The following is a 13,866-nucleotide window of genomic DNA, read 5'->3' as shown; positions in this document are numbered from 1 at the left end:
ATTGCCGTTTCTTTTCTGATATATGTGTCCTGGCTTCAAGTTTAAACCAAGTTTACTCCTTTATAAATGTTGGCGTAAAATTAAAATTATTCCCAATGCGTGGGCCACTGTATCATCCAAAATTGATAACGCCAAAGTTGGTGTCTCTCTCCTTGCCTTGTTGACGCACTGTCTGTTGACTCGAGCCAAGTTCGTTTACAGAGAGGGGATGAGTTGTTTTTGTCGCCCGGTTTGAACCCCCCTCCTTTCTCTCCTTCTTTCTGTCTTTTATATCTCCCTGGTCGAGACATCTTTTGCTAATGAGAGACACGGTCTATCCGCCAAGGCGCCGCCTGGTCGCAAGGAGGGAAGGAGGTGTTCAATTGTCTTTGGTCTCCGACCAGTCTTTGTACTTTTGTTATGGAGAATTAAGATCGACCTCCCTTTCCTTACTGTCACAGAAGCTTCCCTGTCGAACTAGACCAACCCTCATTGTTCTGTGGCGTTTGATGTTTGTATTTCGGGAAGTCAATCATTAGAACCCTAATGTTTGTAAATTGCGTAAATGTGAGGTACAACCTGCACAAAGGCAGAAAACCCGGCATTTAACATTTTCTCAGATATTGTTGACCGACTTAATACATTTTAGACATATAGTTTGGCATAAATAGTATTTAAAACACCAACTCATTCACTGGTATAATTACACCTATGTAGACACATGTGACGATGATGATGTTAATGATTATTGAAACAGAGGCATGCTTAAAAACATATTATTGATAGGCTACAGAGTCAAACAGAAATATTAACGTAGCTACATGTATTTAACACATTTTAAATTTAATATGATTCCTAAATGTATCAGAGTCCCCCGTTGAAATAGGAGTTGGTACCTATAAAATCAGAGGAAATAGCCTACCTTAAGTGCTTACTAATGTGTCAATATAGTTGCGCCTAGTGCGCACTTGTAAATGGGGTGCTAGTTGACTGATCAATGGGATCATTGGATTATGTTCCATCAGAACACTGTTACAATGCTTAATCCAGTCCTGATCCCATCGATGGTTAAAGAGTGTTAATTCAACTGGCTAGGCCAAGCGTCAAACACTGAGGGGATCGATTATTTATTCTATTGAGCAGATTTGTTAATCATAGACCTAAACGAAATCTGATGCATAGCCGCCTAACTCTCTCATTGATTTGTCACTGTGAAAAATGAATTGCAGAGATGGCTGAATCGATGCGTCGCCCTTATTCTGGATAGGCTATCTAAAATGGAAAAGCATGGGAACGTAATTTTTGTGTAATTGGTGAATAGGAAGTGTTAGTTGTCACACGCTCGCCTCCGGGTAGGCTATAAGACTGGTGGAAGAGCCTCTGCATCTCTTTGTCCTGCTCCCCAACGTATAAACCTTTCCTTGCCCCAATAAACGTTGCCTTGCCCCAGCGGAGTGGTCATGGAAATCGGGACCAGCGGGAAAGTGGAGAGGGGTGGCAGCCTGGGTGCGCAGTAGTCCACCAATCTATCAGACGTAGACAGACAAGAGCATGCACGTGGTTAGATCGGCGGACATGGCGCTGAAGGATGGCTTAGGCTACTGCTATCCCCCAAGTGGATGTTTGTATTGTTATACATAGACTCTTTGATCACAAATGGCCGAGTGGCTCCACGTTGATTGACTGTTGTCTTCTGTCTAGAGGCAAACCGGGTCAAACCAGGTCCAATGGCGCTTGCAATACAGGGTAATTATTATGTGGAATCATCGACATGATTGATATCAGCCACTAAACGTCTGCAAAGTGGGAAGTTTGCACATTCTCTCTTTACTTAAAATATATATATAATTAACTGACAATCATCCTGGACATTCAGAAGGAGCAAATAACCAGAAAGTCATATTTGGCCGTTATTCAATCAAAATTGGTCTACAAAATAATGTTCCAAATGCGAATAGAACTTAATTCGATGTGTGAAACGTCGATGTTCTGGACATCTGTATCTTCTCTACCCCAATATAGATGTTAACCACACACGTCTATCGAGTATTATACAGAGAGACTAACAAATCAAAAACAAAACAGTTTACGCTTAAATTACCTATCTCTGATTTCAATTCAATAGGTCACATGAATGCATTCTGCTATTAGACTATATTGGCTAAATATAGGCCTGCCCTCTGAGCTTCCCATAGTGTTTACCCTCCCATGTTTTGGGGGCAGAAAAGGGGTAGTGGGTTTAGGCACTGAGCGCCCCCTTATGATCAGACCACTAACTGCTCACGTTCGAAGGCTTTCATTGAACGAGTGTGCAGAGTACCACCTGTGGGTTCGTCACCAAGTTGAAAATGAACATTTGGATGGAGGAGCATATACAGCTCTGGAAAAATTAAGACACCAGTGCAAAATTATCAGTTTCTCTGGTTTTACTATTTATAAGTATGTGTTTGGGTAAAATGAAATGTTTTGTTTTATTCTATAAACGAGCCACAGACAAGGGCCACAGACAAGCCACAGACAAGGTTGTCCTGGAAGAAAACTTGCTTCCTTCTGCTCTGACAATGTTCCCAAACTCTGAGGATTGGTTTTTCCAGCAGGACAATGCTCCATGCCACACAGCCAGGCCAATCAAGGTGTGGATGGAGGACCACCAGATCAAGACCCTGTCATGGCCAGCCCAATCTCCAGACCTGAACCCCATTGAAAACCTCTGGAATGTGATCAAGAGGAAGATGGATGGTCACAAGCCATCAAACAAAGCCGAGCTGCTTGAATTTTTGCGCCAGGAGTGGTATAAAGTCACCCAACATTAATGTGAAAGACTGGTGGAGAGCATGCCAAGACGCATGAAAACTGTGATTGAAAATCAGGGTTATTCCACCAAATATTGATTTCTGAACTCTTCCTAAGTTAAAACATTAGTATTGTGTTGTTTAAAAATGAATATAAACGTATTTTCTTTCCATTATTCGAGGTCTGACAACACTGCATATTTTTTTTTGTTATTTTGACCAGTTGTCGTTTTCTGCAAATAAATGCTCTACATTACAATATTTTTATTTGGAATTTGGGAGAAATGTTGTCAGTCGTTTATAGAATAAAACAAAAATGTTAATTTTACCCAAACACATACCTATAAATAGTAAAACCAGAGAAACGGTTCATTTTGCAGTGGTCTCTTAATTTTTTCCAGAGCTGTAGTTAGACATCTATAGAGGATGGATCAATAAGCTAATTAATAAGGAGGACTGATAAGCTTGCTTGAAATATTGATTTTCCGTTCCCAGTTAAAACAATGATAGCTGACCTTCGTTTCGTAGCGTTCCGATTATCGTTAGAACCTTCTATCTTTAGTATCGGATGTGGTTCCCGGAGCCTTCGTTATTAACTCTTAAAAACCTCCGCACATCTTCGAGTGATCCAGACCACCGGTATCAGCCGAAGTGCACACATACAAAGTGCTCTTCCGCGGCAAAAAAGAAGAAGAAAAAAGTATGTCTGTGACAGCAGAGAACTTCAGAACGAAGTTGACTCCAAATGCAAAGTTGCCATAGTATTTGGAATTGTTACAAACAAGTGAAGGATAAATTAAAAACCACGGCTGACTGCATTAAGCTACATGGGCCTATAGCCTTTTTTGATTTTTTTGACATTTCATGTTCAATCAATTGAGTTCTATTTTGCGACTAGGCTACTGTCTGTCATTTTTGCCAAGTGTTTGATGGTGTGTGCCAACGTTTGGGCAATGATGTGCCCCATATGTGATTTAGACCATTATTATTGGGTAAACATAATAAGCCGCATCAATAGCCTAATGCAGCAATAGGTGGTAGTATCTCTCTGGGATCTGATCCGTCGTCAGTTTTGTGGAATAATTTGAATGGAGAAAGCTGATCCGTGAGCAGCGCTGCTTTTCTTTCCATCCTACATGGTCTAACGACGCACTTATCGAACATTCTCTCGACGTGCTTGTTGACCCATAAATAAAGATGCATCTGGTACGATCATATCATAATGCTTAATAGAGGCAGTGTGCACTCCTTGTGACGTGTGTGCGCCACGCATGTTTTCACCACGTGCGCCTATCCGCACCTCATCTGCACTGTAGGTAAGCGTCAAACCATTGGGTGAGGGGGGACAAAACACCTGTTATTGAATATTTTGACAAGAATACACTCATTAATTGATTTACCCAACTTCATTTCAAGTTCACTATATTACATAAGGCGGAGGAAAATAAACCTTTGCGCAAATGCATTAACGTCGATAAAAGATTTTACGCCCATTTGGACGCGAAGCGCTCTGTATGTCATTGACTGAAAAATATACAATGTGACAATTGCAGTATAGGCTACCTTATCTATATGTTTACAAAACAATTTTTAAATTTTGATGACGTCATTAGTAGCAGTAGTACCTTCATTAGTAACAGTGACGTTGGATTGAAATATCGCCTCTTGATAACACAGATGCTAAAACGACCTGTCAGAGATGAAGCAAAAAGAAATCAATACAAATAACCGATGAAGCAGTGGCAGACAAACGGATCCACCGAGGCCTATAGCCTATATTCTGTGCGTGTGAAGCTTATATTTGTTTCCCCAACGTAAACAGTACCAGTGTGGGTCCCTCTTGACTGCACACAGACCACATCTGCTTCGGTCTTGACAAAGAGGGCATGGGCCTTTGCCAAACGTCGTTAAATTAACAAACTCCAGTTTCAGTCAAGGGAGAAGGATTGGCATCGGCTCAAGAATTTTGTTTGACTCCCACCGATCTCTACAGGGGCGGTTGGTTTATTTTGGTCTCAAAAAAGAATAGGCGTCGCGTTGAGGCGTAATGAAACGCAGGGAACAGCTTCAAATGGCGGAGTGGTTCGTTCTCTGGTCCAATATGGCAAACCGAATGTTAACGACACTCTGCAATATGTAAGAGAAATGACATCACCAATACCCTCATGGGGTTGCTCAACATGCACGAACGTTTATTTAATTGTTTTAATCGTGGGTGGTGACATGGCTGGTTGGTCCATCATCATTTTTAATCAATTAGACTTGAAAAACGTAGGCTGACTTAAATGTTCTAAAACGTTTAATGAACACAATAAGCCTAGCACTAGTGCTAATGGCCATTTTTGCCTAGACAAAAAAATGGCAAATGCATAGTTCTAGCATAACTCAATTGATTCCTGAACTGAAAGAATATACGTTGAATCATAACCACTTCTTCCATAATATCACATTTCGTGAAATAGTCCTATACACAATATTTAGGCCTACGTTTAGGACAGCAAGGGAGGCGGCTACAAAGTTATTTTGTAAAATGGCCTGATTATGAAATTAAATAAATGCTATTGGAATTAGTTTGGTAGGGGAAATCTATCATATAAATCTTCCATCAAATGCTGCAAAAACGAATCAGCTATAGGTTACCTATGCCATATGACGAATTCCATACAGCTGTATGATAACAGACAGTCACGCACCTTTGTCATTAATATGTAGGCTAATATTAATTTCTGCAACCCATTCCGATTATTTCTAATTTAGGATATGTTTTGTTTGCTAAAACTAACGAAAACTGTGGCATTAGCCATCATGGGTGGAAAACATTCGGAGAAAGTGGAACTAGAATGAAAAAAAAACTGAACAAATGACAACTAGATATTTGATTAAGCTTTATCGTTCACGGGCAACAATTAAATTGTGATTTTGATCCTCTGACCTGAGACCTGAAACTAAAATTGACAATAAAGGTCTGCGTTTTATTAATTGAAGGATCATTCCTTCAACGAATATCGGCCAGGACCTCATTTCCCAGTTGGTTTGTAACTTAACACAATCATGTTATTACAGGTTATTACAATACATGCCTAATGATAGTCATTTCAATATTTATTAGTAAGCTTAGACCTATAATTTGACCAAACATTTTGTTTCTTGTGAGGGGACAAAAGAACCGTGCGTAAATGTTGACGATGAGGTTTCTCATGGATAGTGTACTTGTCATCTTAAACGTTCACCTCGTTTTGGATTTATCGAATACGTTGTTCCAGAAATATTTCCTGTTATATATGCTGCACATTAGCCTACATTGTAACAACCGCCTTGGATTTGAATGTTTGGTTATTTTAGTTATTGCCCTACCACCATATCATTGTCAGACCAACCCAGCGCAATCAAACGAATATAGGCTCCTTTGCCCCACTGCTATTAGACAAAGCAGAAGCATAATATTTTACTATTAAAAGTAGAGTATGCATAATTATTATTAAAACATGAAGACTGGAGCATGTATATGCAGTATTCGTTTTCATTGATGGACATTATTGAAGTTCACAAAACTATTAAAAGTGTGCCTACTTGGAAATGCATTCTCTTCATAATAGGGAAACAATTGCTTTTCCCTCTCCAAGATGTTACGTCAGAACACCATTATTAGTCTGCCAAACCCAAAACGTATTTTCTGTGTCATTGCCATAGATATTTGGTTATAGTAAAGTTTTGTTTTAGGCACTTTTCGTAACAAATTGCCAAGATGTTCTAGCAACTGAATTTGAGTCATCCAACTGATAACGTGAACATATAGGCTACGCCCACAATACAAATCTTCAGCCTAGAGTAGACAGAATGGCTGGTGCGTAAACTGTGCGTAATGGCGCTCATGTAGGCCTATACCGTTTTTCAGGTAAGGATCTTGTTACCTTCCTTGGCTCTCGTCTCTGCATCCATTAACTCAGGTTGGTTGAACGACTGCACAGACCGCCATTATAAAACGAAGATGAAAGTGTGTAATGATTCGAGCCGGGGTATTTACTGTGCCCAAGCTGAAACAGAGCGCAAGGCACTGCCTGGAACTGCGTGGGAATTCTCTGCCATAAACGCTTTTATTCCTCCAAGTTTATTATCTGGACTGAAATCTAAACGCCAGTCATAATTATCCGACTAGGCTGCCAGTGTCTCTTGCAGCTCGGTCATAATGTTTGGGGTCATTATACAGATATATGTCTGTCCGTTACTCAAAACAAAATTGAGTTGATTATTCTGTACTTTTACAGTTCAAGCTTAAAATTGGGTTGTGTCGATGGTGAATCTATTAGAAATGGGAAACTGAACCACTGAAACGTGCACCTCAGTCATTATTGATTTCCTAAATAACATATTATCCAGCCTATCCTAATTTAGAACAGCCACCCAAGTTTTGGTTTAGTGTTTTAATTTATTTTGCCGTTATGTTGTAGATGACAGAGTAAACGAAGTTACTCACTCATTGCCAAGTAAGGCAACTTCATATAGGCGTAGCGTATGTAGGTCTACAAAAGGCAGGTCAGGTGCATGGCGGCCTATTATATCTATATATTTTTTTAACTTCGATAGATTTCAGAATACTAGTAGGTCTATTGTTGAGAATGTCCTGTCGACTTTCAGTTCGGATGGTTTCTTTTTACATTTTCCTTCTATCAAAATAGAAAAAATACGTGATTTAAATTGCCTCGAGTGATAGTCTATATGCGATTGTGTCTAATTTTGCCCAATTAAATTTTTTCGGGGATTTATTTTCTTAATAATACACTACTCCGGCTCACCTTTACTTTTCTGTCTGCAATATCGATTAAAAAAAAAAAGATTTACCGATAAAGTAATATTTTCATTCTCAGTTGATCTGTTTTATGCTATTCACAATCTAATAATGTAGGTTGCTATCTGTAATGGTCCATATTTGCCAATATTTTAGATAAATATCTTCTAAATGAGGGATATTCATGATACAGAAAATGTTAATTGCTATTTGTATTTTTCTGAGAAGGGATTCCTAAGTTGCCTTCTGTCTTAAACTATGTACTTAAATATGTTTTATTTCAGTCGTGGCTCAACGTGCCTGCCTAGTTGCTAGTTGGCTGCATAATGCCATTATGGTGTCTTATAATTCGTGATTGTATCACGTTAGAACAATAGTTGACAGTATATGAGGGCTAAAAGTGAATCCATCAATGTTGTCAATAACTACGGAAGCAAATGGTAATTTTGACCACATACATATCCCGTTGGCATGTTTTCATCCTACCTATATGTCCAATTTGATGAGACATCAACGCAATAGGTACATTTTTGCCATTTAAAATGATCAAACTGATTTTTCACTGTGGTGCTACCCTAAAAAGGTACAAACTGCAAGGGTACAATTATCTACCTATAACTAATGATACAAAGGACGTACCTTACAGGGTAAGGGAAAGGGGGATGCCTAGTCAGTTGTACAACTGAATGCATTTAACTGAAATGTGTCTTCCGCATTTAACCCAACCCCTTTTACCTTGTCGGCTTGGGGATTCAACCCAGCAAACTTTCGGTTACTGGCCCCACTACAGTGATAAGAATTTGTACCGCTTTAAGTACAATTTGGCACCTTTTTTTCTGAGTGTAGGGCTCTAATAAATCTGACCCAAATCAGTGAATCCCAATGCCAGCCTCTGATGGAGTACCTATTGTATTTGCCTATACCACTAAGGGAGGGGCTAATGGACGGATCACTCACTATGCTTGTGAACCATGTCTTATATCCTCAACATAGTTTATTAGGTGCACCACCCCATTCAAAAACATTGTTCGCTCCTACAGACAGTGAGTCTTGTGGCCGAGGCTTACTATATAAAGCAGGCAGACAGGCATCGAGGCATTCAGTTACTGTTCGATTGAACGTTAGAATGGGCAACGAGTGCCCTAAGTGACTTTGAGCGTAGTATGATTGGCAGTGCCAGGCGCGCCGGTTCCAGTATCTCAGAAACAGTCGACCTCCTGGGCTTTTCACGCATGACAGTGTCTAGGGATTACAGAGAATGGTGCGACAATCAAAAAACATCCAGTCAGCGGCAGTCCTGTGGGCGAAAACAGATTGTTGATGATAGAAGTTGAAGGAGAATGGCAAGAATCCTGCCTAGTGTCAATGGTACAGGCTCGTGTCGGTGGTGTAATGATGTGGGAAATCTTTTCCCGGCACGACGTTAGGTCCCTTGATACCAACTGAGCAACATTTGAACGCCACACCCTGTAGAATCCATTCCCCTGAGAATTCAGGATGTTATGGTTCCAAAGCGGGGTCCGCCCCGGTACTGGATGGGTGTACCTAATAACCTGACCACTGAGTGTACATGTCATTAAGGCCCTACACCATGGCAAGGAAGGTGCCCAACAAGGCCAATGCAGACATCCCAGTAAAAACAGTGAATGGTGTACAGTAGAGTAGTGTCGGCTATATTCAGAGACTGCTACTAAAGATCACGTGAGAAGGCAACAAACCGTGTCAACATTATGGCCCATCTCCATGACAATCTGTGGGACCCAAGTTATGAATCAAATGGCAGCCTGGTTTTGTGGTTAAGATAATTGACTTTTGTAGTTATTCGAGTATTATGTGAAATGTTGTACTGAGAACTAAAGCCTTGGGTGTAACTTACCCAGATAATACTGTGCAGTACATAGATTGTTGAAATGAGCCCCAGCCTCCTGAATGTCGCAAGATTGCCAGGTCAGGTTTTTTGTAGGTTGTGCTTCATGGGCCTACATGGTTTTAGGTGATGCCTTGCGCGGACACACACACGTATAAACACACACACACTATCTAAGGTCTGAGCCCTAACTTTAGATGTGTAACTCTAATTTCCTCTCAACTCTCCCACAGACATCACTGCTGTATGATTTGAATGAGAGACCTAGTTACACATGCATGTTTGTTGGGTTAGGATTCCCTGACAGAGTAAAGGACATCCACTCATAATGAGGGGTCTATGCCTTATCTTAATTCTAAACATGTGCTTTTAGGGTAGTGTCCTGTTCTGTAGTTATGCTTCTTCCTGTACGATCAAAGCTTTTCTACAAGAAGTTATACTGTGTATTGTCTTGTAGCAACCATTTCCTGTTAGAATGAGTCAATCTTCTTTAGTGGACAGTTTTTCATCTGCTAGTTTGTTCTTACAGAATGCCATACTATTTACACACTTACTACCGTATATCTTATGTTACCAGTCATATGTCAACTCTATCCACTTGTTATAACAGTTCCATTATAAATAGCAAAGAAGCACTTAAATTGGTATGGAACAAGACCCATGTTGAAATGAACTGGTTGAAAGGAAAAGAACGGACGCCACGCTGCAATGACACTCCACAGAACAGTGATAACCGCACATTCAAATGATCTCTGTTGTGGCTTTATGGTTGTCAGAGTTATAAGGGTTGGTGCTAATGATCCGTTATGATTCCCTTCGAAGGAGCATGGTCATTTTCATAACATCTTTATGTGAATACAATGACAGGCTGCCTGTGTGTGACGCGTCACGCGACCCTTGTTGTTTTCACCATTGTCGATTATGCATCTTGAGACAGGGAACATCATTTAGAATACATTTTTGCCTCTGTAACTATTTTTGAAAGTTCTTCAAGTAGTTCCATATGGTGAAACAATTGGTAAGGGATCTGAAGATTATTCAAACTTTGTATCTAGGGCTAAAGCTCAAGAAAGCATGCACTCGTTTACCATTATTCCAACCATTTAATGGCGGTGCATTTGGAAGCAGTTAGAGGCATCTATGTAACCACATAATAGCCACTCTATCTTACTAAAGTGTTGTAACACCCCACACTCTTTTCTTTGGTGCTGGCGGACATAAAGGACATTTGGAATGAATAGGCATCAGGCTACTGCCATTTCTTATATTTCACGACTTGATTTCATGTCAACTACTGCTCATGTTTACTCACCCAGTTTAACAAGCTCCATAACAGTAATTAAGTCATTTAGATGTTGTATTTTGTGTTATCATTGTGGCTATGATGATGATGTAGAGTTTTGGTTATTAAGGCTGTTAGTAAGTAGCACCAATAACCGTTTTACTTCAGTGCTGACGCATGGATTGGTTTCTTCAAACTTTCCCCACAATTTATTCTAGCTACAATTTGTTGACTATAGGGTTGATGCTGGGGCTGCTGCTGGTGATGATACTTGGTTGTTACCTTTAGTGGTTTAAAACCTAATCTAGCTACATGAATTACTACAAGAGGCTGCGGTTATAATATTGCCTTTGTTCTGAGCCTGAAATATAGCCTGACTTCATGTTCATCGAAATGACCTTGGTCTGGTCCGTCAATTTGACCTTTTGACAACTGTTGTGTATTATTAACCACATGCTGCTTAACATTGTGTCGGAAATGATAGAAACGTGGTTGACGGGTGTTGATTCCAATTAACAGCAAGCGTCATATGTGATAATATTTTCGATATTATTATTATTTTTCGAGTAGTTAATTATGCCACAGATCGAGTAAGATTAAACAGGCGTTTCTTCCCGTGCGTAAAACTCAAGATTAGAACGTAAGGGTTAAGTATTGACGTTAATGGCAGTGAAGCGTGAAAATGGAAGTCACACTTCTCCATGTAATTCAAGTGAGGATTATGCCCAATCTCACGTTTTTTTTTATACAAACAAATAAAAACATGTATTTTTTTCACGCATGTCAGACCAGCTCTTTGAAATGTAATTTAAAAACTCAACCAAAATCTACTGTCAAAAATATAGATTATTCTACTAATTTACTATACAGGAAAATGTATGTTTGCCTCCCTATTATATTCATTCCTCTATAATGGTGACTCAGCATGCAAGGTCTGTGTTGTTCTTGTTTTCAGTATGCTGATGCCATATTTATGTCCATTGTTCACATAAATGTAATCTAATGTGTCGGGGATCCGGCATTTTCATCAGGAAGAAAAGCTATAGGCTACGTATCTTCTCAGTACAGAGGGTTGGAAATATTTTAGAACCAAGCCAAATGGGTCAGGCGCAGAAACACACAAGGGTGTAAATGTGAGGCCATGGCAACACGCCATCTCTGCCAAGTGCTCAGGGAACAATGGGAAATTACATGACATTTGCAGAGTTAAGTATGCTGAATAATTGGCATTTATTTGTGTATTAGGAATTATTTGTAGTTTTGAAATATTTGTAGCATACATGATCAGACAGTTCTTGGGTGTAAATAAATAAATAGCGGCATGTGTACGCACACAACCATATTGTGTTGGGCTGTTGGCTACTACTTTCATCACACTTTTAAGGCCTTATCATTCTCAAATGTTGAATATAGAACTCTTAAATTCCATGATATGGTTTTGGTAAAAAAAATAATAAATGGTACACATTTCAAAACGCCCAGGGTTGTTACCTTAATAGTCCACACACACAAAGACCGATTTTTGCCTGACTACATTCACCTTTTTTTTGTGCATTTTTTTTTTACTGAGACCTATTCATGTTTGGTGATGCATTATAATTACGCACGACACGTTCTCCTCAATAACTTTAGAACCTGCATGATATCATACTTATTCCACAATGTAGCCTAATAGTCTAATGTAGTATTTTCAAACGGTATAGCCTACTGTATTCCAAAGTAACTCATACTAAATAACGCTAGTTATTGTAAAGATTTTTGTTTTGAATATGTTTTATGGACAAGTCGTTTGAAATTGAATATATTATCGTTTTCAAAGCATTGGTAGTACATTTTCTTTTCCCCCCTAGGAAATATTTCACCTGAGTTTATTTGCACGTGTACACCACTCTTTCTATTGTTGTCTGTCCCGCGAGGCACTCCCCTTGTCAGTTGCACAATTACGCATAGTTAATATTACTTAGGTTACAAATCAGTTTTGAAACTTACCATTCCTTATTCCTGGATTTGGGTATAGGAAAATGCCTTTAATTTCGTGGAGAGCGAGAGAGAACCGTGAAATGCACCGACCCTTTTGTGAAGTCATTATGAGCCTCGACAACTGGGCAGGAAGTTTGACAATAAGGGTTATTAAGGCATTTCCTGCGTACAGTAGCTCTGTGCGCAAGTACAGCGTGTGCCATTAGGCGAAGGCTTTGCACCTCCAGGAGCCAAGGCGCGTGGCATCGACGCGGTACGCATGAGACATGACATAGCAGACAAACGCGCCAAATACAGCATAACATACTGCAATCTCATCCTGCACTATTGCACAATTATTCAAGAGTAGTCTTAATATACGTTTGTAAACCGTAGAGCCACGATTACATTCTTAATAAATGATCGTATAAATCATGTATTAATTAAGCATATATAGGCTAGCTTAGTCACTTGCCCTGTGGTCTGTAGGTCTATCTTTGATTCAAATGAAAGAAAGGTGCTGGTTACAAACGTTATATGCTATTTGTGTGCCTTGTGTGTCTGTGATGATGACACACAGACAGAGGCAGCCTTGAACTTGAGCATTTGCTCAGGCATGGGCGGGTCTGGTCGGTGGCGGCCTAAACAGAGCCTTCGGGGAGGGCCAGACTCACTTTAAACTTGGCCTTGACCTTGAGGGCCTATTCTGATCCCTATGTAAAGACTACTGTCTGGGGGTTGTGTGTGTGCGGGTGTGTGTGCGCGCGCGCGTGTGTGTGGTGAGGGTTGGAATGAGTGAGGGGAGGGGGCTGTTTCATTTAAATAATCTGGGTAGAGGCTAAAGATGATGGAGATAGTCTTTCTACCTATCCCATTTAAACACAATGTACAAATCCTGACTAATGAGAAGAATCATACACTAGTTTTAGCCTATTTTTATTGCTTGAAACATGTTCCTCATAGTTGTTATTGTTTGAAACATTGTCCGTATCGCTGGACCTTTTGCGTCTCTCGCTGACGCAGGTCAACCATTAGATGCATAACTGCGCCATTGAGCTGAAATGTACATTTCGTTACCTGATAGCAATTCCAGAAGCAGATTGACACATGTTTTCATAAAACTAGATAACATCAGTCCTACCTTCAACATGGCAGAGTCGGAGAGGTAAAGGATTTTCCATTGCAGCATAAGGACATTTCA

Source organism: Salvelinus namaycush, chromosome 41, assembly GCF_016432855.1.
Source record: "Salvelinus namaycush isolate Seneca chromosome 41, SaNama_1.0, whole genome shotgun sequence".
Classification (NCBI taxonomy): domain Eukaryota; kingdom Metazoa; phylum Chordata; class Actinopteri; order Salmoniformes; family Salmonidae; genus Salvelinus; species Salvelinus namaycush.
Note: the sequence above shows the minus strand (reverse complement) of the source record.